General features: G+C 48.5%; 2 long non-coding RNA genes across 2 annotated transcripts; one reads left to right on the forward strand and one right to left on the reverse strand.

Moving 5' to 3' along the window:
* Positions 1-744: 744 nt before the first annotated feature.
* On the reverse strand, positions 745-1942 carry LOC142258408 (uncharacterized). The gene is made up of 3 exons (XR_012727766.1): positions 1878-1942; positions 986-1026; positions 745-801 (listed from the first exon to the last, which is right to left on the reverse strand). It is a non-coding gene; the product is annotated as an uncharacterized LOC142258408 (long non-coding RNA).
* A 5889-nt stretch (positions 1943-7831) lies between these two features.
* LOC142258409 (uncharacterized) lies at positions 7832-9035 on the forward strand. Its single transcript, XR_012727767.1, has 3 exons — positions 7832-7896; positions 8755-8795; positions 8979-9035. It is a non-coding gene; the product is annotated as an uncharacterized LOC142258409 (long non-coding RNA).
* Positions 9036-27303: the final 18268 nt, after the last annotated feature.

The raw sequence follows: 27303 nt of genomic DNA on the forward strand, positions 1-27303 counted from the left end.
ACCAACGGTATCCCGGGGCATCGCTCCACCTGTGGGGAGCAGTACCATCATAGCTGCCATAACATCACCCCAGAGTTCTCCCATAGCAGCGGCGGCTTAATAGCCGCATACCACAGGTGGCGTCACGAACATTAACTTTAACTCATCAGCCACATATTCAACTGACACCCACCAGGGCCACGGAGCCGGGCCCAGCCACCACTGACTACCACCGGACTAGTCCGGCCCGGCACCGGGTGTCCCATAGCCCTGGGGTGGGCGAGTCATTATGGCATAACAAAGAGCAGAAATGGGTGACATACCTATGTCAAATCAGAGTAAACATTTTTCTGAGTAGGTTTTCAGAGGAGCACCCAGGTGTATCAGGTAAATACCAAGATTCTTAAATCAGAATAGCGCTATATGAGTAAAGAATACAATTATCAACACATATCGGTGGATAAAGTACAAGAAAGAAAAAGAAGAAGAAGAAGAAAAAGAAAAAGAGGAGGAAAAGAGTAAGAATGTTTTCAATGGAAAAAAGGAAAGGGGGGAGAAAGAAACGGATAACAGGGTGTCGGGGGCATACCTGTTGCTTACAGGGTGTTAAATCATCAAAGAGGTGGAGTATTATAAAGAGAAGGGCCGAGTCCGTCTAACAAACCAAACCAAGACATATATGAGTAAACAGTATGATATGGAGTTACTGAGATATGAGTATCATATATGAATCTACCTTATGTGCGTAGATAGGTGGGCCAAAGATCTAGACTATTATCGTATTCGTCAAGGGGGAGATGAGTAAGTCCGTATTTGATATTACTGCAGCGATAGGAATGAACAAAAAAATTTTTATTTAAGTGCCTATATGGGCTAGAATGACATTCCACTATCAAGGATCGAGTATAATTGATCCCTATGGGTTAAAGAGAACACAAAAACTGAATATATGTACCATAAAGAAAGTCCCAAATGGCGTGGATATTTCATATAATGGTATAGTTACCGTTAATGTTCAAGGGAAATGCCCAGGAGTCATAAAAGTGGCTGATAACAGAGAAATGAAAAAAGCAAGGTGATTAGTAAATGAGCCTGGGATATTTGTAAAGAGGACATTGAAAAGGAGACATGTAAAAGTAGGGAAAAAGAGATAGAGTGGGAATACAGCATACCTCAAGACGATATTAGTATCAGAACGTCACAAAATATATGTCTGAAGTCAATTCAGAATATTCTAACAGGGATCATGCTTATAAGAGGATGTAACCTGTTACAATGGATAAAGGGGCAATATAAGAGGCATGGAGTGTCAAGCTGTATACAGTGTATAAATAACAGCACAACAAACCTCCCTAACTGGCAGGCTGTGTGATTAATATGAGCAGTGAGCTGGCCAAAGGCTCTACAAGAAAAGGGCAAGAGGGAATTAGACATAGGTTTGTGTGAGAGCTTAGCGTTGTGAACGCTGGTACATACCTAGATAATGAAGTTACCACAGGTGGAGCGTCCGGGGACGCAATAGAGCCAGGGGGAGGCTATTTGTATTGTGAAAAAAAGGGGCGTACACGCAGTGTGAGACGTAAAGCACACCTATGTCTATGAGGTGACTGTGCACGTGACGCCGCAATGCCCCGCGCCTGCGCGGTGGAACAGGACGCCGAGATCTCGGCGCCCCTGCCCCGCGCATGCGCGGAAGGCAGAGCGGTCACGTGAGTGACTAGTGGAATCTAAGCGCGCGCATGTAAGGGCACACGGTCGGCGCGCGCCCCACGGGGCGGGGCGCCAGTATGACGCCGCACCCCGTGAGCACGCGCAAAGCAGAGCACCCCGCGCGCGTGCGCATTACAACGGACGTGAACCTGGAGCAGTGGGAGACAGTGTCACTATGTAAGCCATACCGTAGTGAACATTAGTGAAGGTGATGTGCTGGAAACAGGTGCGATCAGGGGACATGGGAGACCTAAGGGTAAAAGGAGAAGAATTAGTGATATATAATAAGCATGTACAGATAGACAGTTACATCACTATCAGATAGTATATCCATACCTATACGTCTATACACATATGTGTACATCTCGCACTCAACCATAAGAGGCGAGATATATCAGTACAAAAAGAACCAGGAAAAAGTATACAATAAGGAGATAAACAGGTTACATCATAATGACCATTTAACCCACTGGGTTCCAGGGATCTAGAAAAAAACATGAACACATGCAAAGAGAGCTAATAGGTTACATCATATTCCCTGTTTAATCCATTGGGTTCTAGGGTTCTCAAGGTATGTATCCAAAAGGCCTCACGTTGTTTGAGGATTCTGATCCTATTCCCACCCCTTCTCATTGGCGGTACATGTTCAATGATTTGGTATTTAAGTTGGGCCACAGTATGTCCATGTGTCACAAAATGATGTGGAACCGGTAATAACACCTGTTGGCAGCGAATTGTCGATTTATGCTTGTTAATTCGGTCTCGGATATGCTGGGTGGTTTCCCCAACATATCCGAGACCACAGGGGCACTTTATGAGGTATATCACGAACGAGGAGTCACATGTCAGAAAATCTCGAATGTGGAATATTTTTCCAGTGTGAGGATGGGTGAACGTGTCTCCCCGAGTTAGGTTATTGCACTGTAGACAGTGTAAACAGGGATAATTACCAACCCTAGGGGTTCCTAAGAAGGTTTGGCGTGCTACTCTTGTGGATGACCCAATATCTGCCCTCACTAGGTTGTCTCTTAGGTTCTTGGATCTCTTGTAGCAGAATAAAGGAGGCTGAGAAAACTCGGACACTGTAGGGTATGAGGTATGTAACAATGGCCAATGTTTTGCAATAATGCCTTTGATCAATGGAGAAAACGGGTGGTAACTATTGACACATGCCAGACGGGGAATATCCGATCGTGTTGTGTCAGACCGTGACCTACGGTTATTGGCTATGTGGGCTGGATAGCCTCTGGACATGAATTTAGAGCCCATTTCCTGGAATCTCAACTCACGCTTGTCAGGGTTGGACACAATCCTTTCCACTCTTTTGTGTTGTGAAATAGGAAGGGCTTTTTTGGTGTGGGCTGGATGGCAACTCGAAAAATGGAGGAGACTGTTCCTGTCCGTTGATTTTACAAAGAGGTCAGTGTCAATCTGGCCGTCAGGTGAGATCTGTATGAGGGTATCCAAAAAGTTGATTGAACAAGGGTCATGGTGTATAGTGAACGTCAGGCCCGTCCTGTATGTGTTAATCTGCTGAAAGAAGGTGTTCAAGGAGGAGACATCGCCATGCCAAATCATGAAGATGTCATCTATAAACCTCTTCCATAGTATTGAGTGATTCTTCCATAGGGGATTCTCGTATACAAACTCGGCCTCAAAGTGCGCCATGTAAATATTGGCATACGGGGGTGCCATGTTGGACCCCATGGCAGTGCCCCTGCGCTGTAGAAAAAAACGCATCTTCAAACATGAAGAAATTGTTGTCTAATACTAAATGAATAAGGTCCATACAGAGCGAGTGCTGAGTGATGGTAAAAGAGCCCTGTAAATCGAGGAACCAGTCCACCGCTTGAATCCCGTCTGCGTGTTCAATACTAGTGTATAAACTATTTACATCTAGTGTGACCAGTAGAATATCAGTTGGAATGGTAGACAATTGGCGTAGGTGTCCAAGGAAGTCTGATGTGTCCCTAAGGTATGACGGTATAGTAGGGATTAATGGAGTGAGGATCCTATCTATGGTGATGGCCAGAGGTGATAATGCTGAATCGGTGGAGGCAACAATGGGACGGCCGGGAGGTGACTGCAAGTTCTTATGGATTTTGGGTAGAGTGTAAAATACTGGTATGACCGGATCAGGTTTGATCAAAAACTCTGCTAGTTTGGTATCAATAGTGCCGTGTAGTAGGTGGTAGTCAACTATGTCTTTTATCTTAACCTGTATTTCCCTTGTGGGGTCCCTGGAGATGGGTAAATACGTGGTCCTATCCTCCAATTGTGTGAGGATTTCGGAGACGTAGTATGACTTGTCCAGAACTACTATAGCTCCTCCCTTGTCAGCTGGTTTTACAATGATGTTGGTATTATTTTTTAATGTGCGTATAGCTGCATGTTCCTCCGGTGTAATATTACTCTTTACTCTAAAATCTCCTTTCTCAATTGACCTGAGAGTCATATCAATATCCCTAGAGACCAGTGATATATACGTCTCAATGGGATGATAGTGTCTGGGGGGGTTGAATTTGCTGGGTTGTCTGAGATTGAGATTATGTAGAGTAAATAAGCCAGGATTGTTGTTGGTACTAGAAGGCAGTGTGTCAGTCGTCTTGTCAGAAAAATGGGCCTTAAGCCGCAATGTCCTATAGAACCGCCTAAGCTCCTGATCCAACTGGAAGATGTTGAAAGAAGGGGTGGGACAATATGTCAAGCCTTTTTGTAATACCCGTGTCTCAATCGGGGACAGATTGTATGAAGAAATATTAAATACCAAATTGGTCATACCTGTGACCGAGTCTGCACTCGATATGATGTGTAGGTTTTTCCTCTTCCCCCTCCTGGTCGCCCTCTTGATGTCTGTCTTTGATCTAAAAAATTGGAGGGTCGGGAAAAGTATGATTCACTGTCCGAGCCTGAAGAAGCTGAATATCGAGAGGGACCAGGTGGTCGTCTGGGGTAGTTGTCTGATGACCGCCACCTATACACGCGGTCCTTGGAGTAATCCTTCTGGTCACGGATGAACTTTTGGCGTTTCCTGTCTTGCAGGGTTTTTTGAAAGTCAGCAATGGTCTCTTTAGTCTTTTGCCGAATCCTGTCCCATTCGGCGGTAGGTAGGCTGTTGGAAAACTGGTCTTCAATAGATCGGATTTTAGGGCCAAGTTCTTCAATCTCCTTTTGTAGGAATTCTATAGTCAAAATAATTACGTCCATGGAACATTTATTTAGTATGCTCTCAAATTTGGTGCAGTAATCAGCATTTTCAGCGAAGAGAGTGGGTCTAAGGGACACCCTTAAACCCCTGGGTATCCGTTGCACTTTATGGTACTTTCTCTTCGCTGATAATGCTGATTACTGCACCAAATTTGAGAGCATACTAAATAAATGTTCCATGACCAGGAGGATTACTCCAAGGACCGCGTGTATAGGTGGCGGTCATCAGACAACTACCCCAGACGACCACCTGGTCCCTCTCGATATTCAGCTTCTTCAGGCTCGGACAGTGAATCATACTTTTCCCGACCCTCCAATTTTTTAGATCAAAGACAGACATCAAGAGGGCGACCAGGAGGGGGAAGAGGAAAAACCTACACACCATATCGAGTGCAGACTCGGTCACAGGTATGACCAATTTGGTATTTAATATTTCTTCATACAATCTGTCCCCGATTGAGACACGGGTATTACAAAAAGGCTTGACATATTGTCCCACCCCTTCTTTCAACACCTTCCAGTTGGATCAGGAGCTTAGGCGGTTCTATAGGACATTGCGGCTTAAGGCCCATTTTTCTGACAAGACGACTGACACACTGCCTTCTAGTACCAACAACAATCCTGGCTTATTTACTCTACATAATCTCAATCTCAGACAACCCAGCAAATTCAACCCCCCCAGACACTATCATCCCATTGAGACGTATATATCACTGGTCTCTAGAGATATTGATATGACTCTCAGGTCAATTGAGAAAGGAGATTTTAGAGTAAAGAGTAATATTACACCGGAGGAACATGCAGCTATACGCACATTAAAAAATAATACCAACATCATTGTAAAACCAGCTGACAAGGGAGGAGCTATAGTAGTTCTGGACAAGTCATACTACGTCTCCGAAATCCTCACACAATTGGAGGATAGGACCACGTATTTACCCATCTCCAGGGACCCCACAAGGGAAATACAGGTTAAGATAAAAGACATAGTTGACTACCACCTACTACACGGCACTATTGATACCAAACTAGCAGAGTTTTTGATCAAACCTGATCCGGTCATACCAGTATTTTACACTCTACCCAAAATCCATAAGAACTTGCAGTCACCTCCCAGCCGTCCCATTGTTGCCTCCACCGATTCAGCATTATCACCTCTGGCCATCACCATAGATAGGATCCTCACTCCATTAATCCCTACTATACCGTCATACCTTAGGGACACATCAGACTTCCTTGGACACCTACGCCAATTGTCTACCATTCCAACTGATATTCTACTGGTCACACTAGATGTAAATAGTTTATACACTAGTATTGAACACGCAGACGGGATTCAAGCGGTGGACTGGTTCCTCGATTTACAGGGCTCTTTTACCATCACTCAGCACTCGCTCTGTATGGACCTTATTCATTTAGTATTAGACAACAATTTCTTCATGTTTGAAGATGCGTTTTTTCTACAGCGCAGGGGCACTGCCATGGGGTCCAACATGGCACCCCCGTATGCCAATATTTACATGGCGCACTTTGAGGCCGAGTTTGTATACGAGAATCCCCTATGGAAGAATCACTCAATACTATGGAAGAGGTTTATAGATGACATCTTCATGATTTGGCATGGCGATGTCTCCTCCTTGAACACCTTCTTTCAGCAGATTAACACATACAGGACGGGCCTGACGTTCACTATACACCATGACCCTTGTTCAATCAACTTTTTGGATACCCTCATACAGATCTCACCTGACGGCCAGATTGACACTGACCTCTTTGTAAAATCAACGGACAGGAACAGTCTCCTCCATTTTTCGAGTTGCCATCCAGCCCACACCAAAAAAGCCCTTCCTATTTCACAACACAAAAGAGTGGAAAGGATTGTGTCCAACCCTGACAAGCGTGAGTTGAGATTCCAGGAAATGGGCTCTAAATTCATGTCCAGAGGCTATCCAGCCCACATAGCCAATAACCGTAGGTCACGGTCTGACACAACACGATCGGATATTCCCCGTCTCGCATGTGTCAATACTTACCACCCGTTTTCTCCATTGATCAAAGGCATTATTGCAAAACATTGGCCATTGTTACATACCTCATACCCTACAGTGTCCGAGTTTTCTCAGCCTCCTTTATTCTGCTACAAGAGATCCAAGAACCTAAGAGACAACCTAGTGAGGGCAGATATTGGGTCATCCACAAGAGTAGCACGCCAAACCTTCTTAGGAACCCCTAGGGTTGGTAATTATCCCTGTTTACACTGTCTACAGTGCAATAACCTAACTCGGGGAGACACGTTCACCCATCCTCACACTGGAAAAATATTCCACATTCGAGATTTTCTGGTATGTGACTCCTCGTTCGTGATATACCTCATAAAGTGCCCCTGTGGTCTCGGATATGTTGGGGAAACCACCCAGCATATCCGAGACCGAATTAACAAGCATAAATCGACAATTCGCTGCCAACAGGTGTTATTACCGGTTCCACATCATTTTGTGACACACGGACATACTGTGGCCCAACTTAAATACCAAATCATTGAACATGTACCGCCAATGAGAAGGGGTGGGAATAGGATCAGAATCCTCAAACAACGTGAGGCCTTTTGGATACATACCTTGAGAACCCTAGAACCCAATGGATTAAACAGGGAATATGATGTAACCTATTAGCTCTCTTTGCATGTGTTCATGTTTTTTTCTAGATCCCTGGAACCCAGTGGGTTAAATGGTCATTATGATGTAACCTGTTTATCTCCTTATTGTATACTTTTTCCTGGTTCTTTTTGTACTGATATATCTCGCCTCTTATGGTTGAGTGCGAGATGTACACATATGTGTATAGACGTATAGGTATGGATATACTATCTGATAGTGATGTAACTGTCTATCTGTACATGCTTATTATGTATCACTAATTCTTCTCCTTTTACCCTTAGGTCTCCCATGTCCCCTGATCGCACCTGTTTCCAGCACATCACCTTCACTAATGTTCACTACGGTATGGCTTACATAGTGACACTGTCTCCCACTGCTCCAGGTTCACGTCCGTTGTAATGCGCGCGCGCGCGGGGTGCTCTGCTTTGCGCGTGCTCACGGGGTGCGGCGTCATACTGGCGCCCCGCCCCGTGGGGCGCGCGCCGACCGTGTGCCCTTACATGCGCGCGCTTAGATTCCACTAGTCACTCACGTGACCGCTCTGCCTTCCGCGCATGCGCGGGGCAGGGGCGCCGAGATCTCGGCGTCCTGTTCCACCGCGCAGGCGCGGGGCATTGCGGCGTCACGTGCACAGTCACCTCATAGACATAGGTGTGCTTTACGTCTCACACTGCGTGTACGCCCCTTTTTTTCACAATACAAATAGCCTCCCCCTGGCTCTATTGCGTCCCCGGACGCTCCACCTGTGGTAACTTCATTATCTAGGTATGTACCAGCGTCTACAAACGCTAAGCTCTCACACAAACCTATGTCTAATTCCCTCTTGCCCTTTTCTTATAGAGCCTTTGGCCAGCTCACTGCTCATATTAATTACACAGCCTGCCAGTTAGGGAGGTATGTTGTATGGTGTGCTGCTAATTATACACTGTATACTGCTTGACACTCCATGCCTCTTATATTGCCCCTTTATCCATTGTAACAGGTTACATCCTCTTATAAGCATGATCCCTGTTAGAATATTCTGAATTGACTTCAGATATATATTTTGTGACGTTCTGATACTAATATCGCCTTGAGGTATGCTGTATTCCCACTCTATCTCTTTTTCCCTACTTTTACATGTCTCCTTTTCAATGTCCTCTTTACAATATCCCAGGCTCATTTACTAATCACCTTGCTTTTTTCATTTCTCTGTTATCAGCCACTTTTATGACTCCTGGGCATTTCCCTTGAACATTAACGGTAACTATACCATTATATGAAATATCCACGCCATTTGGGACTTTCTTTATGGTACATATATTCAGTTTTTGTGTTCTCTTTAACCCATAGGGATCAATTATACTCGATCCTTGATAGTGGAATGTCATTCTAGCCCATATAGGCACTTAAATAAAATTTTTTTGTTCATTCCTATCGCTGCAGTAATATCAAATACGGACTTACTCATCTCCCCCTTGACGAATACGATAATAGTCTAGATCTTTGGCCCACCTATCTACGCACATAAGGTAGATTCATATATGATACTCATATCTCAGTAACTCCATATCATACTGTTTACTCATATATGTCTTGGTTTGGTTTGTTAGACGGACTCGGCCCTTCTCTTTATAATACTCCACCTCTTTGATGATTTAACACCCTGTAAGCAACAGGTATGCCCCCGACACCCTGTTATCCGTTTCTTTCTCCCCCCTTTCCTTTTTTCCATTGAAAACATTCTTACTCTTTTCCTCCTCTTTTTCTTTTTCTTCTTCTTCTTCTTTTTCTTTCTTGTACTTTATCCAATGATATGTGTTGATAATTGTATTCTTTACTCATATAGCGTTATTCTGATTTAAGAATCTTGGTATTTACCTGATACACCTGGGTGCTCCTCTGAAAACCTACTCAGAAAAATGTTTACTCTGATTTGACATAGGTATGTCACCCATTTCTGCTCTTTGTTATGCCATAACATACCCTGTAGATCTCATTAATATAATCCTTGTTACCATGGGAATTCCTCATGTAGATAATTGTGGAGAGCTCTCTACATACTTTTGTTCTTTGTTATGTGATGTTTTGTTTTTTTGTTTTTTTATTTTTTTGTCATTTTACTAATGTATCATATGTGTCTTTTTTTCCTGTTATGACATCCATGTATATTACATATGTATGACTATGTTTTTCTTTTCTTCATATGTATAAAAAATTCAGTCCTTGAAGAAAACCTTTGGGTTGAAACGTCGGACAATATATAAAAATAAAGATGTATTTTTGAGCACCATTTTGGATTTCTCTCATATAATTCTTTTAGTGTGCCGGAGTATATTTGCTATTTTATATTGTGCATTGACTTTATTTCACCTACAGTTAGGTCCAGAAATATTTGGACAGTGACACAAGTTTTGTTATTTTAGCTGTTTACAAAAACATGTTCAGAAATACAATTCTATATATAATATGGGCTGAAAGTGCACACTCCCAGCTGCAATATGAGAGTTTTCACATCCAAATCGGAGAAAGGGTTTAGGAATCATAGCTCTGTAATTCATAGCCTCCTCTTTTTCAAGGGACCAAAAGTAATTGGACAAGGGACTCTAAGGGCTGCAATTAACTCTGAAGGCGTCTCCCTCGTTAACCTGTAATCAATGAAGTAGTTAAAAGGTCTGGGGTTGATTACAGGTGTGTGGTTTTGCATTTGGAAGCTGTTGCTGTGACCAGACAACATGCGGTCTAAGGAACTCTCAATTGAGGTGAAGCAGAACATCCTGAGGCTGAAAAAAAAAGAAAAAATCCATCAGAGAGATAGCAGACATGCTTGGAGTAGCAAAATCAACAGTCGGGTACATTCTGAGAAAAAAGGAATTGACTGGTGAGCTTGGGAACTCAAAAAGGCCTGGGCGTCCACGGATGACAACAGTGGTGGATGATCGCCGCATACTTTCTTTGGTGAAGAAGAACCCGTTCACAACATCAACTGAAGTCCAGAACACTCTCAGTGAAGTAGGTGTATCTGTCTCTATGTCAACAGTAAAGAGAAGACTCCATGAAAGTAAATACAAAGGGTTCACATCTAGATGCAAACCATTCATCAATTCCAAAAATAGACAGGCCAGAGTTACATTTGCTGAAAAACACCTCATGAAGCCAGCTCAGTTCTGGAAAAGTATTCTATGGACAGATGAGACAAAGATCAACCTGCACCAGAATGATGGGAAGAAAAAAGTTTGGAGAAGAAAGGGAACGGCATATGATCCAAGGCACACCACATCCTCTGTAAAACATGGTGGAGGCAACGTGATGGCATGGGCATGCATGGCTTTCAATGGCACTGGGTCACTTGTGTTTATTGATGACATAACAGCAGACAAGAGTAGCCGGATGAATTCTGAAGTGTACCGGGATATACTTTCAGCCCAGATTCAGCCAAATGCCGCAAAGTTGATCAGACGGCGCTTCATAGTACAGATGGACAATGACCCCAAGCATACAGCCAAAGCTACCCAGGAGTTCATGAGTGCAAAAAAGTGGAACATTCTGCAATGGCCAAGTCAATCACCAGATCTTAACCCAATTGAGCATGCATTTCACTTGCTCAAATCCAGACTTAAGACGGAAAGACCCACAAACAAGCAAGACCTGAAGGCTGCGGCTGTAAAGGCCTGGCAAAGCATTAAGAAGGAGGAAACCCAGCGTTTGGTGATGTCCATGGGTTCCAGACTTAAGGTAGTGATTGCCTCCAAAGGATTCGCAACAAAATATTGAAAATAACAATTTTTTTTTTGGGTTTGGTTTATTTGTCCAATTACTTTTGACCTCCTAAAATGTGGAGTGTTTGTAAAGAAATGTGACAATTCCTACAATTTCTATCAGATATTTTTGTTCAAACCTTCAAATTAGACGTTATAATCTGCACTTGAATTCTGTTGTAGAGGTTTCATTTCAAATCCAATGTGGTGGCATGCAGAGCCCAACTCGCCAAAATTGTGTCACTGTCCAAATATTTCTGGACCTAACTGTATATACTATGCATTTCCAACCTGGATATGGTGTCCCTCGCTCGGGTGCGTACCACGGTTGGTGTCCCTCTGATGGACACATAACCTTGTGCCCACTGATGGTCTCCTACTTTCACTCCTTGCCTGCTTCCTTGGCATGCCCCTGGCAGTTCCATTAATTTCCATGTTTATGTCCATAATATACTAGTAGCTCACACACACTACTGGCCCCCCAATACATATATATTAGGTGGGCTTACTCCTACATTTCCACTCTCTGTTGTTCTCCTCTTCCCCTTGCAGCGTGTGTGACGTTTTGACTAGAGATGTTTACTCTATACATCCCAATCATGGTCTACTGCCCCCTGCAGCCATAATCACTCCGCACAATCTTTTTGCTGTGCTATTGCATCTGCTGAGGGTTATGAGCCCGTGGACGTATAACGTTCACTTAATCGTTCAGTCCCATCTCCACTGCGGGTAACACAGTGGTATACATGTGGCGCCCTAGGACCTGGTCGCCACAACAGCATTGCCCTCCCAAAGGGTTAATGCTGAGCCTGGAGGTAATTGGGAGATCCATTGGCCAGCAGGTTTAACACCCAACACAGTTCTCCCTCCGGCCAGCAGGGGGAGCTCTGAACCTGGAATTCCAGGGAGCCTTCCTCTACCTGACCAGAGGGAGGAAGTGGAGTCAGTCTGAAGGGAGTAGTGGAAGTGAACAGACGCAGAGTGAGCTGTCCTGTGAATCTGGGGCCTGGAGCTGGAGCAGTTTGGCCCAGAGAAGCAGGAATAGCTGAGAGGCAGCAGAGAGACTCAGACATCGGAGTCTGTGGTTGCCAGGGTATAAAATCCGTCCCTGGTAGCCGAGTCCGAAGGGCAGGAGAGCTGCAAGCCCCTGGCCCAGAAACATCCAAGGTACAGCTGTAGCATCAGGGCCCGGTGTGGACTCCAGCGGAGAAGCACCAGAGAGAGGGTCTGCGCAGCCACCTACAGAAAGAAGGGACGTGCTATTGGTCCCAGCAGCGAAGAGGGCCATTGCTGGATTCAGAGAAGCAGGGTCCTATCATCACAAAGCAAAGTACAGGAGTAGGCCTCATACTCAGCTGGCCAGAAAGATCATCCCAAGTACTTCCAGGCCGACCGGATCCCCATCACCACCTGTAACGGTCTCCCAGGACTGGACTGTTCCCAGAGTAAAAGAGGAGAAGGTAAAGAGACTGTTGTTTGTGCCTGGTTCTTTCCTCGCCTGTCGGCCCTGCACCGTGTTAGCCACACAACACCATAGACTTTCACGGGCACCAACGGTATCCCGGGGCATCGCTCCACCTGTGGGGAGCCGTACCATCATAGCTGCCATAACATCACCCCGGAGTTCTCCCATAGCAGCGGCGGCTTAATAGCCGCATACCACAGGTGGCGTCACGAACATTAACTTTAACTCATCAGCCACATATTCAACTGACACCCACCAGGGCCACGGAGCCGGGCCCAGCCACCACTGACTACCACCGGACTAGTCCGGCCCGGCACCGGGTGTCCCATAGCCCTGGGGTGGGCGAGTCAATTTTGGCGTCACGAACAGGATTTCGTGCCCGGTCACACCGGGTACTGTGCGCCTGAAGAATTGCGCTTTAAAGACTGTATTACTGCGTGTTTCACTGTTTGAAAACTGCCGCCGCCATTAGCCTCACTGAGCGCAGGAAGAAGGGGGGCGTGCCTGACAAAGAGCGCGAAGGGAGCGCGCCATCAGAGCAGAGCGCTGTTAACCCCGCGCGACCCAGAAGGAAATTTGAAAAGTGAACGGAGCCTGGTAAGGTTCACTAAGGGGGAGGAAGATGTCCGACGCAGAGGGAGGGCAGGTGGCTGCCATAGCCCGAGACGCCGCAGCACCAGCCGAAGCGATCCCTGTCGCCGTCGCCCCATCCCCCGCTGTAGCGCCGGTAATGCCGATCACCATGCCGTACATACCGGGCGCAGAATGGCTGCCGCAGTACTCCGGGGAGTCCCATACCTTGAGCGACTTCAGAGAAAGCCTGCACAGCTTGTTCCGGGTGTATCCGCTGACTGAGAGCCAGAAGGTGGGCATATTAATGGGACAGCTAGCCGGCGCAGCCCAGCGTGAAGTGAAGTCCTGGCCTGATACAGATAAAGGGACAGTAACCCAGATACTGGCCAAGCTAAAGAGTACTTTTGACACCCGCACCGCAGCAGAGATAAAGATGAGATTCTTTGGGTGCAAGCAGCGGGCCACAGACAGCATAAGGGACTATGCCCTAAACCTGCAAGAGGCCCTGAAAGCGGTTAAACAAGTGGACCCAGAGAGTGTACGTGAGGAACACAAACTCCTAACTGAGCAGTTCATAGAAGGGCTCCTGTCAGATGCCCACAGGACCCAGCTGCGTATCATGGTCCTGCAGAACCCTGCTCTGGACTTTGCAAAGTTTAAGGACCAGGCCATCCGGGTACTGAGAGAATCTACACCGAATGACCCAGTACCCCTCCGGCCTCTTGCTATCACGTACCCCGGGGTGGTGCCTGCAACACGAGCCACTGCAGGGGCTGAGGCGCAGTCCCTGGATAAGGATCCCACTGCAGAGCTCAGACAGCAGGTCCAGGAGCTGACCAAGACTGTAGCTGCCCTTGCCAAGACCGTGCAGTCTCTACAAGTGACCCCATCGCCTGCAAGAATCGAGTTGGCCTCCAGCCCAGATGACGTCCCATGGATGCGACAGAGGAGGGTTCCGCCGACCCGAGGCAGAGACACAGACCGGTATGATTCAACGGGACAACCGATCTGCCGCCGCTGTAGCCAGGCGGGCCACATTGCACGATACTGTCCTTTAAATGGGCCGAGCCTGGGGCCAGGAGCCGACCCCCAGGTGTAAGGAAGCCCGGCTCAACACCCAGCCGCAGCAAGTATGTGGGAGGACGACCGGTCCTTCCTATTGTGCTGGATGGGATCCCTTTGAATGCCCTCCTGGATACGGGGTCCCAGGTAACAACCATCCCCTACAAACTGTACAAAAGATATTGGGCTGATTCAGACATTGACCATGGCCCAGATGATGATTTAACAATTGTGGCCAGTAATGGTCAGCCCTTACCTCAAATTGGGTACAAAGAAGTAACCATTAAAGTGGGGCGGGTAGAATTGCCATGTCAGGGGATGATAATTGTAGATATTGATCGCAAAGAATCTGACCCATTGGTAACCATTGGTACAAATGTGATAGAAAATTGTGTTGCCGAAGTGATAATTTTGTTGCAACAGGCGTCTGAAACTGCCAGCTCCGGGCAGCAGCGTGCCCTACAGAGGGAGATCAGAGCCCTGATGAGGAGGCAGCAGGTAGAGCTGGCCGGAGGAGAAATTGGCAGTGTGAGGGTAAGTGACCCCCTCCCCATTGCAATACCCCCAAGAAGTGAAATGTTGATATGGTGTCGGGCAGCAATAGGCCTCAAGGGTCAGGATTACCATGCCTTGGTAGAACCGGTGTATTCAGACAGCAGGCCTGGAGTCCTGATAGCCAGAGGGGTAGCAGACGTCCGCAAGGGGAGAGTGCCCATCCGTGTCCTGAATTGTGGGGAGGAGGAAGCCAAATTGCCCCGGTACGCCACTGTAGCAAAACTGTACACTGTCAGCAACAACACCATCAAAGCAGTGGAACCCTTGATCCCGTCCGACCAGGCGGAAGACAATGGCTCCAAGGGGCAGCTGGAAGACTGGTGCCAAAACTTACATGTGGGCACCGACTCCACCCCCTCACACCAAAAGCATGGGGTTTACCGGGTGGTACAGGAGTACGAGCGGGTCTTCAGCAAACACCCCCTAGATTTTGGGCAGGTGAAAGGGGTTAAACATCAAATCCCCACGGGTGATCATCCTCCCGTTAAAGAGAGATACCGCCCTGTACCCCCCGCACAGTATCAGCGTGCCAAAGAAATGTTACGGGAAATGAAGGAGGCCGGGGTTATCAGAGATAGTTGTAGCCCCTGGGCAGCTCCACTAGTGCTCGTAAAGAAAAAAGATGGTACAATGAGAATGTGTGTAGATTACAGGCAAATTAACCGCATTACACATAAAGATGCTTATCCACTACCCAGAATAGAGGAGTCACTAACAGCCTTAAAGTCAGCTAACTATTTCTCCACCTTGGATCTCACCAGTGGGTATTGGCAGGTTCCCGTGGCAGAGGCGGACAAGGAGAAGACTGCATTCACGACGCCAATGGGCCTCTGCGAGTTCAACTGTATGCCATTCGGGCTCTGCAACGCCCCAGGGACATTCCAACGGTTGATGGAGTGCTGCTTGGGCCACCACAACTTCGAAACCGTGCTGTTGTACCTGGATGACGTCATAGTCTACTCCAAGACTTATGAAGACCACCTGAAGCACTTAGCAGAAGTGTTTGAGTCTTTGTCAAAATATGGCCTGAAGATCAAGCCGTCCAAATGTCACCTCTTGAAGCCAAAGGTACAGTACCTGGGTCATGTGGTCAGCGCAGAAGGTGTGGCACCTGATCCGGAGAAAGTCACCGTAATCAAGGACTGGCCAAGACCCACCACGGTAAAGGAGGTGCGGCAGTTCCTTGGGCTGGTGGGCTACTACCGAAGGTTCATTGATGGTTTCACCAAGATAGCAGCGCCCCTTCAAGATCTCCTGGTGGGCCAGCCAAAGCAGGCTAAGAAGCAGAACCCTCCCTTTGAATGGAGCAGCCAACTAGAAACATCCTTTGTCCAGCTGAAAGGGGCTCTCACGGGAGAAGAAATTCTGGCCTACCCTGACTATAGCCAGCCGTTTGTACTGTATACAGACGCCAGCAACGTGGGCCTGGGAGCCGTGTTGTCCCAGGTGCAGGGAGGCAGAGAGAAGGTGATAGCGTACGCCAGTAGGAAGCTTCGGCCCACAGAAAGGAATCCAGAAAACTACAGTTCCTTCAAGCTGGAGTTCCTCGCTATTGTTTGGGCAGTGACTGAACGCTTCAAGCACTATCTGGCGTCGGCCAAGTTCACCATCTTCACGGACAACAATCCGTTGACACACCTGGCAACAGCCAAGTTAGGTGCGTTGGAACAGCGGTGGATGGCCCGGCTGTCTAACTTTGACTTTACCATCAAGTATCGGGCTGGCAAGAAGAATAACAATGCTGATGCGCTGTCCAGAATGCCTCACTTACCCGAATCTGGAGAAGACCTGGATGAACTCGAAGAGATAGAGTTACCGGCTTTCCATCATCAGGGTGTTTCCCAGTGTGAGCATGCTGTGGGAGTGAAGCGCTCGAGCCAACACGAGGTCTCGGTTAACCCATTACTCCACCATAATTGGGAAGAGACACAGAACGGTGACCCGGCTGTGCGATTGGTCAAAGAAAAGCTAGCACAAGCTGAGACTCATCTTGGCCCAGATGCTCCAGAAGAAGCCCAGCAGTTGTGGAAAGAGAGGGGACGACTGTTCACCTACCAAGGCAAGCTCTGCAAGAGATATGTCAACTATCGAACAAATGAACTTGTCTGGCAGATAGTGGTTCCGCAGAGGGATGCTTCAATGGTCCTAGCAGCGTATCATGATAACGCCGGGCACTTCGGGTGGAAGAAGTTGGAGGCCTTACTCCGTGATCGGTTCTACTGGGTGCACATGAGAAAGATGATCGAGAAATGGTGCCGAGACTGTGGCCCGTGTAACTTGAGGCGGAAGGATGATGCCAGCCAAAGGTCTCCCCTACAGCCAATTGTCACGAAGCAGCCCCTGGAGTTGGTGGCCCTGGACCACGTGAAGTTAACACCAAGCCGGTCAGGCTATGTGTACGCCCTCACCATTGTGGACCATTACTCTCGTTTCCTGGTAGTAGTGCCTGTGAAGGACCAGACAGCCAGGACGGCAGCTAGAGCGTTCCAGGCATCCTTTTGTCGACCGCACGGCTATCCGGAAAGGGTACTGACGGATCAGGGTCCTGCATTCGAGGCTGAAGTGTTCCAAGAGTTCTGTAACATGTACGGTTGTAAGAAAATTCGAACCACACCGTACCACCCCCAGACCAATGGACTGTGCGAGAAAATGAACCATGTGGTTATTGATATGCTGAAGACCCTACCGCTGGAAGAGAGGAACCAATGGCCAGAAAAGTTGCCAGATCTGGTAGACTTGTACAACCACATCCCAGTGAATTCGACCAACTGCAGCCCCGCTTACCTGATGCGAGCCAGACCAGGCAAGTTGCCTGTAGACTTTGAGATGGGGACTGTGTCGCCTGAGGCGGTTCAAGAAATAGAGGATTGGGATGCAGAACGGCAGCAGCGGTACCGTAAGGTCCAGGAGTGCGTGGAAAGGAGCCTGTCTCAAGCAAGAACGAGACAAGAACAGCAGTACAATCAAACGGCCCCAGCAACTCCCTTAGCACCTGGAGAACAAGTCCTCAAGAAGAAGCGGAGGACGCATAAATTGGATGATCAGTGGGAAAACGAGCCCTACACCATTATCCCCTCCAACTTTGACAACAGTAAGGTGTGCCTCATAAGCAAGGATGAAGGCAAGACTTGTCAAGCAGTATCCAGAGACCGCCTGAAGACGTGCCCTGAGCGGTGCAAAGTTCAAAAGGAAGTGGAGGAAGTTCGAGAAGAGGGGGAAGAGATGATACAAACAATCCTCGGCAAATTCCCCAAGACTTGGACCCGCATAAATGGTGCCGTAGTGGTACCGGTCCTGACGTTCCCACAGTTGGTCGAGCCAGAAACAGAACAGGTTCCGGATCCACCCAAAGAACCGTCCGCCCCGACACGAGGTGACACGCCAGCAGTGGAACAGGAGGATCAACCCCCTGTCAGTGGTGAACCTGTCATACCCTTGGCGACTCTTAGACCACATGGGCGATCATCATGCATACCTATTGGGGTTAGGCCTACCGGTAGTGCTGAGATAGGAGACACACCAAGTAGTCAGGGACAAACACCAGAGCTACGCAGGTCCCAACGCAGCACTCGGGGACAACCCCCTCTAAGGTATAGGGAATCAAATGTATAAAGGAGAAAGAAAGAGTATTTATTGGAATGTAAATAGTTATGCGAAATGTCTGTAATGTTGTGTACAAAATGTTTTTCTTTTTCTTTGATTGTGAAAATGGACAATTGGGCCACTGGACTATGGGTGGCCAACACCTAAATTGTTCATAGTTAGCACCAGTGTGCTCGACACCCCTGAAGAAAAACCCGTCCGGCGTGCATAGAGTGGGGTCATCAATGCTCTGACGCACGCCCAGAGCCTACGTTGGGGGTTTTATCGCGGCGGGTCCCCCATGGAGCAGTGTAATGGACACCCGGCAGGGAGCCACACTGGACTCTTATAGTACTGTTTGAATTTGTAACGTTAAAGAGAATGTGCCTCCCATATTGGGATGAAATGTATGACATGTTATGTGTTGTTTCCACAGTCCGGGAGTACTGAATTTAACTAAGGGGGAGTGTGGCGCCCTAGGACCTGGTCGCCACAACAGCATTGCCCTCCCAAAGGGTTAATGCTGAGCCTGGAGGTAATTGGGAGATCCATTGGCCAGCAGGTTTAACACCCAACACAGTTCTCCCTCCGGCCAGCAGGGGGAGCTCTGAACCTGGAATTCCAGGGAGCCTTCCTCTACCTGACCAGAGGGAGGAAGTGGAGTCAGTCTGAAGGGAGTAGTGGAAGTGAACAGACGCAGAGTGAGCTGTCCTGTGAATCTGGGGCCTGGAGCTGGAGCAGTTTGGCCCAGAGAAGCAGGAATAGCTGAGAGGCAGCAGAGAGACTCAGACATCGGAGTCTGTGGTTGCCAGGGTATAAAATCCGTCCCTGGTAGCCGAGTCCGAAGGGCAGGAGAGCTGCAAGCCCCTGGCCCAGAAACATCCAAGGTACAGCTGTAGCATCAGGGCCCGGTGTGGACTCCAGCGGAGAAGCACCAGAGAGAGGGTCTGCGCAGCCACCTACAGAAAGAAGGGACGTGCTATTGGTCCCAGCAGCGAAGAGGGCCATTGCTGGATTCAGAGAAGCAGGGTCCTATCATCACAAAGCAAAGTACAGGAGTAGGCCTCATACTCAGCTGGCCAGAAAGATCATCCCAAGTACTTCCAGGCCGACCGGATCCCCATCACCACCTGTAACGGTCTCCCAGGACTGGACTGTTCCCAGAGTAAAAGAGGAGAAGGTAAAGAGACTGTTGTTTGTGCCTGGTTCTTTCCTCGCCTGTCGGCCCTGCACCGTGTTAGCCACACAACACCATAGACTTTCACGGGCACCAACGGTATCCCGGGGCATCGCTCCACCTGTGGGGAGCCGTACCATCATAGCTGCCATAACATCACCCCGGAGTTCTCCCATAGCAGCGGCGGCTTAATAGCCGCATACCACAGGTGGCGTCACGAACATTAACTTTAACTCATCAGCCACATATTCAACTGACACCCACCAGGGCCACGGAGCCGGGCCCAGCCACCACTGACTACCACCGGACTAGTCCGGCCCGGCACCGGGTGTCCCATAGCCCTGGGGTGGGCGAGTCATACACCCATGACAAGCGTCTATGTATGCCTCCCCCACTGACCTGGCCTGCATACGTCATCTAACGTATTGCAATATGGGCCGGTTGGTGATAGGGCTGCATGATGGCATGCACATGCGCACATACGCATCTTTTCCTTCGGTGTCTTTTGGCTGATGCATCCTATTGGAGTTCTGCTCCCACGCGATAACTCCACTCCCTGAAAAAGGTTGATGCAGAAACGTGCATCAAGGTGGACGCCACATGGATGCACGCACATTACCTCTGACTTGGTAACATTCCTTTACTATCAACTGGTGCACTTGGTATTTTTTATGGATCCACATCTAAATTTCTAGCAGGCCATCAGTGACCATTTGTTCCCATGGGCCATATAATTTATAGCCTCTGTCAGCAAAACATTCTCTGGACATATATTCCGGTGGCCCATGGGTACTGTTGCCATTTTACCACCATATGTGTGTGGTGCCCCTGGGCATCAGGCGCCACAGGGTATTACACCATTTTTCAGGGGTAATATCTATCCCAGGTCAGGAGGGGGTTAACTGCCGATTCCTTCACAAAACACACACAAACAACAGCAGATGCTCACTCACAGGGGGTTAGACTAGGGCCGACAGGGGAGCCAGCCATCACGAAGCATGGGACTTCCCCGGTCGCTATGATAACCACTGGGGGCGGGCACCACATGGGGTAGAAATAGGCGCAACCCACACACTTAGGGTGACTTTGCACACTACGACATCGCAAGCCGATGCTGCGATATCGAGCGCGATAGTCCCCGCCCCCGTCACAGCAGCGATATCTTGTGATTGCTGGCGTAGCGAACATTATCACTACGCCAGCTTCACATGCACTCACCTGCCCTGCGACGTCGCTCTGGCCGGCGATCCGCCTCCTTCCTAAGGGGGCAGGTCGTGCGGCGTCACAGCGACGTCACACGGCTGGCGGCCAATAGCAGCGGAGGGGCGGATATGAGCATGATGTAAACATCCCGCCCACCTCCTTCCTTCCGCTTTGCAGCCGGGACGCAGGTAGGAGATGTTCCTCGCTCCTGCGGCTTCACACACAGCGATGTGTGCTGCCGCAGGAACGAGGAACTATATCGTACCTGTCGCTGCATCGGCATTATGGAAATGTCGGACCCTACACCAATGATACGATTACGACGCTTTTGCGCTTGTTAATCGTATCAAAAAGGATTTACACACTACGATATCGACTGCGACGCCGGATGTGCGTCACTTTCGATTTGACCCCACCGACATCGCACCTGCGATGTCGTAGTGTGCAAAGCCCCCCTTAGAGCAGAACCTTCCTGGGCACAGCTTGACAGCTTGGGATAATGCCTAGCACTGACAACTGGAATTAGTGTTTCTCTCTCTTTGTGGGCCCGTGGCTTGGAGCAGGAGCCTCGGCCCGGGTTCCGGATAGCAACCGAGGGACACTTCACTAAAAGGCTTTCATGGGCACCGGCGCTGGCCGCTGACTATCTGGGATCGGCTGGAGCCCATCGTGGCAGAGATTGGTACTCAGGGGCAGCGCCTGAACTACCTGTGAGTAAAAAGACTTGGAACCGAAGCCCCTTCCTCTGCCTCTCCTTTACCGGAGCCGGCACCCAGTGCTGCGACGCCAACGGGGACTACCACTATCCCAGCCATCCTCCCCGGGGTAATCCCGCTCCGCCTGTGGGGAGCGACACCATCCTGGCTGCACCCGACATTCTCCCTGGTGAGAGACCCTGTAGCGGCAGCCCCATCCCTGGCCGCATACCACAGATGGCGTCACGGACTTCTAATAGACTTTCCTAACCTCCAACTACTCCCTCCATCCTCCCTACTACCCTTCCAACCCTCCTTCCTGTACGCCTCGGGGCAACGGAACCGGGCCAAGCCACACCGTATCGACACAGAGGATCTGCACCCCCAGCCTGGCAACGAGTAGGTTAAAACACCTGCCCCGTGGGGTGCTACATTTGGCGTCACAAGCAGGATATTTGTTCCCGCAACCATCGGGTACTGTGCGCCTATTGAACTTTCTGTTTCATGGACTGTGTGGCGTATTAACAAAATCAGCAGACGCCATTACTGCCAAGCGCAGGTGCAGAGAGGGCGTGTCTTCGTGCGTGAAGCCCACAGCATAAGGCGCAAACAGGAGTTCTGCTGCAGAGCCAGTCAAGCCGAGACTCTAAAGTAATATGTTCTCTGAGGAGGAAGCAGAGGTTGTTCCTGCTGCAGTAGCCGCTGCTCCGGTAATCCCGTTTACCATGCCTTACCTCCCCGGAGCGGCCTGGCTGCCACAGTATTCTGGAGACGTCTACACCTTATCTGACTTCAAGGAGCGACTGTATGGCATATTAGGTATCTACCCCCTAACGGAGAGCCAGAAAGCCAACATCCTCATTGCTCAGCTAACCAGAGTAGCCCAGAGAGAGGTCAGCTCCTGGACAGAGACTGAAAAGAGGGTGGGGAAGGACATTTTAGCTAAGCTGAATGTAACCTTTGATTACCCGAACACCATCTGAGATAAAAATGCGGTTCTATGGCTGCAAGCAGAGCGCCCAGGAGAGCATACAGGATTATGCCTTAAATCTGCAGTAGGCAATGAAAGCAGTCGAACGGGTGGCACCAGCAGAGGAGGGGGATGAAAATTGCCTACTGACCGACCAGTTTCTGGCGGGGCCGCTGTCCGATGCCCACCGGAGCCAGCTGCGCATCATAGCCATGCAACACCCAGACATCAGCTTTGCTGAATTCAAAAACCGGGCCATCCAAGTGTTGTGTGAACCATCTTGGCCCAATCGTGTGTCCACTACCAAGCTAAAGGTGGATGCCAAAGAGCAAGCCATAGAGAAGGATCAAGCCGATGATTGGCGACTACAGATCCAGGAACCGATCAAGTGTGTGACTGTCTTAACCCATGTAGTACAGTCTAAGCAGGTGAAACAGCTACCGGTATCCATTAAACTGGCTTCCAGTGCTGATGACCTTCCATGGCGACGACGCTGTAAGGACCCGTTGCCTCAAGTTCCTGATCGGTATACTGACGATGGGCAGCCCATCTGTCGCCGTTGTGGTAATGTGGGACATTTAGCAAGATGCTGTCCGATGAGTGTCCAGAACCAGGGAGCTGGGACCGGTTCCCTGGTACAGCCATCTCCAAAAGCAGCAGCAGAAAAGAAAGAGTAATAGTAATTGTTTTCTTGCATAAGAAAAAGTTAAAGTTAATGTTGATTTACTTTGCTGCACTTTGAAAATATCTTGATGACTTGGAGACCTGTTTGAACCAGTTGAAAATGTTTGAGATGTTTATTTGTTGTGCCTCCCATAAAGGGAAGAAATAATGTTTTGGTTTCAATGCATAACAAAAATGCAGTAATCTTTGTAAAATGTTGCAGCTCGGGAGTGCTGCCATTTGCCACCGGGGAATGTGGCACCCCTGGGCTTCAGGCGCCACAGGGTATTACACCATTTTTCAGTGGTTAACAACCTCATGTCCTAGATAGTAGCAATAGAGCACTCCATATAACGTAATCAGATACAACCATGGACATCAATGGATGCCCACATTGAAGGAGTGACACAAAAAGACAGTAAAAAAACACCTTTATTGATATTCATTAAATATTTAAAAACAAGCAAAAGGCACCGAATACAAAGAGGGACACGGACAGAAAACATGAAATGAGACTATTTTTACAGGTTAGAGAGTATACACCTGTGCCAGCACAATTTGAGATTGTATAAAGGAAAACCAAGTGCGTTGCTGCAACCCATAGACAAGTACTGCACATTAGTTACAATAATTAATTTGCTATGCAAGTGGATCTCCACTAAAAAGCAGTACATGTGTGTAAAAACTCACCATGTGCCGAACTTTATCAGAGCGCAGCAAAACCATGTTCCATTAACAACAAAATACAATCAAATGTTACCCCTCCATAGTCTCGACCCAAATAACTACCAGTGCATGGCACCCACCAGAAACCTGCTAGTGCAAGTCCCACCCCTTGACGGGGCAACCATCACAGTGAAATTCACCAACAGAGTAGGGTGAATAGAAAATGTTCACAAAACACAGTACATACCACGCAGAGGTAGCTGGGTCAGGACGATAGAAGGGAACAAGTGCCGTTCCAATCGCGTGACGCTCCTTGAGAAACCTACCGCGAAACACGTGTCGGAGTGTGAGGGTCACGGCAGGACAATATTTTCAGGTGATGTAATTTAGTATTTTTACTCTTACTTGTACCTATTGTGCCAACTTGTTGATTGGAATGGCACTTGTTCCCTTCTATCGTCCTGACCCAGCTACCTCTGCGTGGTATGTACTGTGTTTTGTGAACATTTTCTATTCACCCTACTCTGTTGGTGAATTTCACTTTATATATCTAGCTCCACTTCTGTGATGGTTGCCCCGTCAAGGGGTGGGACTTGCACTAGCAGGTTTCTGGTGGGTGCCATGCACTGGTAGTTATTTGGGTCGAGACTATGGAGGGGTAACATTTGATTGTATTTTGTTGTTAATGGAACATGGTTTTGCTGCGCTCTGATAAAGTTCGGCACATGGTGAGTTTTTACACACATGTACTGCTTTTTAGTGGAGATCCACTTGCATAGCAAATTAATTATTGTAACTAATGTGCAGTACTTTTCTATGGGTTGCAGCAACGCACTTGGTTTTCCTTTATACAATCTCAAATTGTGCTGGCACAGGTGTATACTCTCTAACCTGTATAAATAGTCTCATTTCACGTTTTCTGTCCGTGTCCCTCTTTGTATTCGGTGCCTTTTGCTTGTTTTTAAATATTTAATGAATATCAATAAAGGTGTTTTTTTATTGTCTTTTTGTGTCACTCCTTCAATGTGGGCATCCATTGATGTCCATGGTTGTATCTGACCATTTTTCAGTGGTAATATTGTAACGCCTGCCTGGATCAACAGACTCAGGTGGGATGTAATAGACAGGCTAGAGGGAAGCCACTCACCAAGCAGGACCCCCGGAACCCTGAAACCCTTTAACCCCTATACAGGGATTTGGAATTACACAGGGCCCTGGAGATCACTACCTGTGGAAGGCTGAAGTCTGATGAGAGTAGTCGTCAGGCAGGGTAAAACCAGGAATAGCAGAACAGGGACACAATCGGCAGACAAGGACGTAATCAGAAAATGTAGCAGAGGTCAAATCCGGATCGGGCAGTGAGGTACAAAAGCAGCAGGCAGAAGGGTAGTCAGAAAACACGCAGAAGTCAGCACACAGGAATCACAAAACAGAATAGGGCGGGCCAGCAGCCAGGAAATCAGAACTATCTCTGGCAAAGGTCAGCAGACAGGAGGGGAACTAAGAAGGGTGTGGTGTCTTCCCATTGGCTGTAGCTGAACGCTGGCAACTTCAGCTTGAAGACACACGCCACCCACAGTCAGCCAGTGGTACTGCAGATTCCAAGATTACCCAGCCCAGTGGATGATCGGAGCCTGCGCCCACCGGTGCCGCTGGCATCGACTCCTCTCCCATCACCAGCACCATCCACGGCAGGAACATGGCGTCGCCTGGCGATCGGAGCAGAAGTCGCTGGAGCAGACTCCGGTGGTGACATAACAAATATCTATCCCGGGTCAGGAGGGAGTTAACTTGCCGATGCCTTCATAAAACACACACAAACAACAGCAGGTGCTTACTCACAGGGGGTTGGACTAGGGCAGACAAGAAGCATGGGACTTCCCCGGTCGCTAGGACAACCACTGGGGGCGGGCACCACATGGGGTAGAAATAGGCGCAACCAACACACTTAAAGCAGAACCTTCCTGGGCACAGCTTGACAGCTTGGGATAACACCTAGCACTGACAACTGGAATTAGTGTTTTTCTCTCTTCGTAGGCCCGTGGCTTGGAGCAGGAGGCTCGGCCCGGGTTCCGGATAGCAACCGAGGGACACTTCACTAAAAGACTTTCACGGGCATTGCCGGTGACCGCCGAATATCTGGGATCGGCTGGAGCCCATCGTGGCAGAGATCGGTACTCAGGGGCAGCGTCTGAACTACCTGTGAGTAAAAAGACTTGACACCGCAGCCCTGGCCTCTGCCTCTCATTTACCCCAAGCGTGAACCCTGAGAGCAAGCTCCCTCAGTTAACCACACTGGGGAGCAGGACCAAGCGGCGGCTCCCATCCCTGGCCGCGTACCACAGGTGGCATCATGATCTTCTAATAGACTTTCCTAACCTCCAACTACTACCTCCGTCCTCCCTACTATCCTCCAACCCTCCTTCCTGTATGCCTCGGGGCAACGGAACCGAGCCAGGCCACCCCGTGTCGACGCAGAGGTTCTGCACCCCCGACCCGACAACGAGTAGGTTAAAACACCTGCCCCGTGGGGCGCTACATGTGCATCCAGTGTTGCTGCTGCAGTAGCGGTATTATATAGAGACTAGAAGGTAGCCCTATTCTAACGTATTGGGTAGTCTAGAATGTGTATGTAGGTTAGCAGATTGAATAATAATATAATCAGTAAGTCTTGAATAATGATGGTTCATTTTTTGCTCGTTGGTCTCCTGCTGTGCAGCACGCATCGGCGTGTTTGAACGTGGGAGACCAATGATCTGAATGGGCAGGGAGCCGGGGTAAGCTAGTAACCATGGTACACATCGGGTAACTATGCAAAGCTGTTTCTATAGTTACCCGACGTGTACCATGGTTACCAGCCTACACCGGATCCGGCACACGTGTGCTGGTAGCCGGGGTAAGCTAGTGGTTTCACACATCCGGCTTTTCTCCACTTTGTCGGATCCGGCGCGCTGCCGTAGGCTGGTTTCAGATGTCCGTGTTTTAGGTACGTGTGACATCCGTTTTTAACACGGATGTCACATGTAGACATGTTATTCTATGATGTGCCTCACACGTCCGTGTTTGCACACGGACCGTGTGACTTTTTATGACCACGCAGGCATCTTCGGCAGCACAGATGTTACACGGATCGCACACTGATGTGATCCGTGTGACATCAGTGTAAAACATACTGGAGAGAATATGGGTCTTTTTAATAAAAATATTTTCTATATTTACCTCTCTCCAGCGATGCTGTCTCCCGCTCCTTATCGACGCTCATTATACTCACTGAATATTCAGTGCCCTGAGGAGCTGGAAGCAGGAACAGCGCTGGGGACTTCAGAGCCGGGGACCGCATCGCTGGGTGAGTATACAGCAGAGTATGTGTGTGTGTGTGTATACATGCATGTGCGCTATGTG

The sequence above is a fragment of the Anomaloglossus baeobatrachus genome, chromosome 12, assembly GCF_048569485.1.
Source record: "Anomaloglossus baeobatrachus isolate aAnoBae1 chromosome 12, aAnoBae1.hap1, whole genome shotgun sequence".
In the NCBI taxonomy this organism is placed as follows: domain Eukaryota; kingdom Metazoa; phylum Chordata; class Amphibia; order Anura; family Aromobatidae; genus Anomaloglossus; species Anomaloglossus baeobatrachus.